Source organism: Octopus sinensis, linkage group LG2 (genome assembly GCF_006345805.1).
Source record: "Octopus sinensis linkage group LG2, ASM634580v1, whole genome shotgun sequence".
In the NCBI taxonomy this organism is placed as follows: Eukaryota; Metazoa; Mollusca; class Cephalopoda; order Octopoda; family Octopodidae; genus Octopus; species Octopus sinensis.
In genome coordinates, this window is record NC_042998.1 from 195,667,920 (window position 1) to 195,673,128 (window position 5,209).

The 5,209-nt window shown below is 32.8% G+C and overlaps 1 long non-coding RNA gene across 1 annotated transcript in view; it reads right to left on the minus strand.

The window, feature by feature from the left end:
* The window catches only part of LOC118762367, a 7,199-nt gene extending 4,520 nt beyond the window's left edge, over nt 1-2,679 (minus strand). The window contains exon 1 of the long non-coding RNA XR_004998111.1: nt 2,668-2,679. This is a non-coding gene — a long non-coding RNA (uncharacterized LOC118762367). The remainder of the gene's footprint in view (nt 1-2,667) is intronic.
* Nucleotides 2,680-5,209: the final 2,530 nt, after the last annotated feature.

The window sequence follows — 5,209 nt, forward strand, 5'->3', positions numbered from 1 at the left end:
CGGATACCAGAAACGCTAACTCAAAGAAAAGCAATCTAAACGAAATTTCTAAATGTCAAAAACTATCAAACTGTTTTACAATGTCAAGTAAGAGTTTGTCATCAGCTGCAACTGAAACAAACCGTGCAAGCAGCAGAGAGGTCAATGATAGAGCGCAAACAATGAGTGCTGTGTTTAGCAATAATCAACCTACTGTTGACAACTTTTGGTGCAGAAAAGAGAGAGCAGAAAAAGGAAACAGGAAGCAAATTTAGTGATTTTAAAGAATACAGTGACTTGGCAAACTGGCAAACTGGCTCGTAACAATTGATAATGATTTCATACAAAACTGTTTAATGCAAGACACGAGTGGCTGTGTGGTAAGTAGCTTGCCTACCAACCACACGGTTCCGGGTTCAGTCCCACTGCGTGGCACCTTAGCCATGTGAGTGGATTTGGTAGACGGAAACTGAAAGAAGCCTGTCGTATATATATATATATATATATATAATATATATTACATATTATATATATATATATATATATATATAGTATATATTAATATATAATATATATATATGTATATATATGTGTGTGTGTGTGTTTGTGTGTTTGTCTTTGTCCACCCAACATCGCTTGACAACCGATGCTGGTGTGTTTATGTCCCCGTCACTTAGCGGTTCGGCAAAAGAGGCCGATAGAATAAGTACTGGGCTTACAAAAGAATAAGTCCTGGGGTCGATTTGCTCGACTAAAAGGCGGTGCTCCAGCATGGCCGCAGTCAAATGACTGAAACAAGTAAAAGAGTAAAGAGTAAAGAGTATAAAAAAAACAGATAATGTATATACTGAATCCAAAAAGATTTACAAACAGCAAAATCGAAGTTTCTCAAACAAGTACTTTGAAAAAAAGATTGAAAAATTGTCAGACTGTGATGAGATCCTTGAAGTGGGGAGGTCAGCTGAAAACAGTTTTGGCATAAACTTCGCAGACATACGTCTCATACCCAAATCTTTAGTGATAATGGACTGACTGGACCGTAACTAATCTGTACATCCTCTGATAGCTCACGGATGGTGATCCGACGATTTGAACTCACAGCTGCCCGCATATCTGCGATGTTTTTCACAGTTTTGCTGCTTGCGACCATCTTAGAAACGTCTGAACCACTCGTACATTTGTGTGCGGCTCATACACCCCTCTCAATACACTTTGCGTAGGCCTCTGAGCAGGTATCACCATGACAACTTTCTCTGTCTTGGTCAATACGGTGCTCAAACGCAACACACCTTCCTTCCAAGCATTGCTGTACACAGCGGAAGTGAGCTACAACGTTAAAACTCAATGCGCCTGCACAGCAGAGTTTAATGTCTGTGCCAAGCGGCATTACTCTGCGTGCTTCAGCGTCGTTATTATGGCAACATTCCTGATAATTATTGATCAGACCTCGTGTATTAGAAAATATAAATTAACTGTAATGTGTATATTAAATTCACAAAGGTGTGGAGTTTAATTATTTTTCATTGATTTCTCCAATTTCCGACGAACATAGTGAAATATGGAAAAATGTTCAAAAACATTCGCTACGGAAACAATCGAAGGCGGAATTACATTTCTGGCACTGGTATCATAAAATGTCGTAGGTAATCAATGCATCGATTATTGTCACTGATATTGCATTTTTCATGAAATATATAGAAAATTGTCACCAGTTCCTCTAAATTTCCGATACCGCACACACACACACACACAGACACACACACACACATATATATGAAAATATATGTGTGAATGTAGGTATAAATATATATACACACACATACATATATGCATGTATGTATACATATATATACATATATATATTATTCAAAGAAATTCCAACTCTGTTTTTTATGTTTTATTTACATTCTTTATAATATTAATGTAGAATATAGAATATATAGTATAAATAGTAATATGAAATGAAGTATTGATTATCTTATTGAATAGATGAAATATTGAATATAAAATATTAAGGGACTAGTATACTTTCTCGCATTAAAGCAGTCTTCAAGGTCCCAGGTTGTGACAGGAGTGTTAGGGTTTTCTAATACAAAAAAAATCTTTCACAAATCATCTCTTCGCATGATAATAAGTTGTTAAATACAAATCCACGTAATGAAAATAGTAACATTGATTTTGTTAACCCTAACCATTCTTTAAATACTAATAGCAGCGGTGTTAGTGCTTCTGATGTTGATTCCAATCGCATTCGTTTCCTTAGCAATAATTCTAAGACTAGAAGCTCTATTTATCAATGTAAAATTACTTCTGGTTCTGACGTCTTTTTATATAGGTAGTTCTTCATCTCAGTTGTCCCAAAGAATATCTAATCATTACTCTACATTTAAACATATCAATAAACATAACAATGCTGGGCTTAGTAAATTAATTTGGTATCTAGAGGATCATAATAAACAATTTGATTTGGAATGGAATATTCTATCTATATCTTTTCCGTATGATAAAGGTAAATATTTTTGTCCGCTTTGTAACAATGAAATGTATTTCATCCTGTTCTCAGAGAATCCTCTTGTAAACACGTTTACAGAACGCGTTTATCGTTGCAAACATTGGCAAAAGCATAACTTTAGTTCCTGTAAGTGATTTCTACTATTCTATATAATTCGACCTTTGACTGATTCTTACATTTCACGTCCACTAAATATATCTACTTTCAAGCCTTTAAGCTTTATTCCTAGTCACCCATCGCTCTATATCTCTCCACTATTAGTTTTCTACTAATTTCTTTCTCCTCCTTCTCTATCTACAAACTACCTTTGACGTTATATCTGCTAACGGTTTAAAAAGAAAATCTTACTAGCGTTCCCTTCATCATATACGCAGTCATCACATTTTGTCAAAATGTGTTATTGATGTGCTTGGTTTCTTTCTTTCTCTGGTGAGAAGATTGCATTGTTTTACATCATTTTATTCCTTCTGGAATAATACCAATGTTTTCTTCGAAACATATGTCGGAAGTAAAAAGATTTGAATAACACCTGCGTTTAAATCAATCAATCAATCAATCTATCTATCTATCTATCTATCTATCTATATCTATCTATCTATCTATCTATCTATCTATCTATCTATCTATCTATCATAACAATTACACACGTGCTCTAACTACATACTTCTGTTAGAACAACGGTATTTCAAATGCCACAGACAATATATCTGTCGACACTTTTTCGAAGAAAAGATAATTTCAATAAACTAATAATTCATCTTTTATGATATTTAACTATATATTTATTTGTCTTTGTTGTCCAAATTGTCACCACTGGCAACCCTGACTTAGTTATTGTAGCTTACATTGTTTTAATCATGCAAATTATTCTAGTCATAGATATTTTCTATTGCTTTTATATCTCTAAGTTCTACGTCCGATGGAGTCAGGTTAGGACGAGCTGATGACGCATATTAAATAGAAACATAATACTTCGCTGCCCTCTTGTTTCCAGAAAAGAAAGACAAAACAGAATTTTGTTCATTTAGTGACGTCAGTTCTTCAGATCATCTCCCATTCTCTTTCGGAGCTGCTACTGGATTTTTGTTTACTTTCTCTCGGAGCGAAGATGATTTCAATAAATCAATAATCTATCTTGTATGATATTTAATGTCTTTATTCGATTTTCACGTTATTTCTCTTAACTCATTTTTGCATCTATCTATCTATCTATCTATCTATCTATCTATCTATCTATCTATCTATCTATCTATCTATCTAAAACACATATACTAATAGACATATATGTATGTATGTATGAATGTATGTATGTATGTATGTATGTATGTATGTATGTATGTATGTATGTATGTATGTATGTATGCATGCATGCATTTATATATATATATTATATATATATATATATATAATATATATATATATATATATATATATATATATATTATATATATATGTATATATATGTATATATATGTATATATATTATAAATTTATATATATTATATATATATATATAATAACGACCTCGAACACACAAGTGCAAACAAGGGAGACAGAGAAAGGCAGAATGCCACTTATATTGAACACTATACAAATATTCCTTTAAAAAAACTTTTCTTTTAATTCTTCTAAATTTAATTATTTAATCGTTACAGTTGAAAAGGTCTCAAAATGACCGAAACCGGTACTGAAATGTTCTTTAAAAATTATTTTAGCATTTTCTATCTGACTTGTTTTTTCATATATATCAACTCGTGTGTTCCTTTTCACCATTATATATATATATAATATATATATATATATATACATACATACAAACATATACACAGTGTTATGATGTACTCTACGCACGACAAATAGCCAATCAGATTAGCGCTCTCCATCGCTTACTGCTTTACACTCCTAAAATCATATGTAAAATATATATTCTTATACGTTGTTGCACATACTACGGAGTTCTCCCCTTATACAGACATCCATCCACCAATACTCATCAAACACACACACACACACACACATATGTTGACTGATGGATAGATCGATCGATAGATAGATAGATAGACAGATAGAAAGATAGATAGATAGATAGATAGATAAATAGATAGATAGATAGATAGATAGATAGATAGATAGATAGATAGATAGATAGATAGACAGACAGACAGACATATATTACTTTGTTATGTATAAGGCAATATTACACAGTGCCAATGACTTTATTTTTATTATTAGGAAAAATAAAATAATAATTTGAAAGCAACCATAACCTAGTTTCCTTTCTCAGCTAGTGAATGTTAATGGCAGCTGTAGGTTTGCAGTAGTACCATATCCCCCATGGGATTTATTTTCTTTTTTCACTTAAAATCTTGACATACCGTACTTAACGGAATCAGGTAGCGGAACCGACATGAAATCCATCTGCCTATCAGTTTGCCAAACCGAAAAATTGTTTGTTGTCATCTCAGTTTCTACTACCATGTTCATGTGTTCGTGTGTAGTTAGTGTACGCTATGATCGATTCAGCTTACATATATAGTAACTGGAGTGTAAAGAGATTTACTGTACATGGAATATTCCACTTAATGGTGACGGCGGCATGTTTAACGGAATCGGTGTGGTATGTGAGAGTTAGTGAGACGAAGGAAAAACAGAGAAGGATAGTGTCTGTCTGTCTGTATGTATATATATGTATATATGTATGTATGTATGTATGTATGT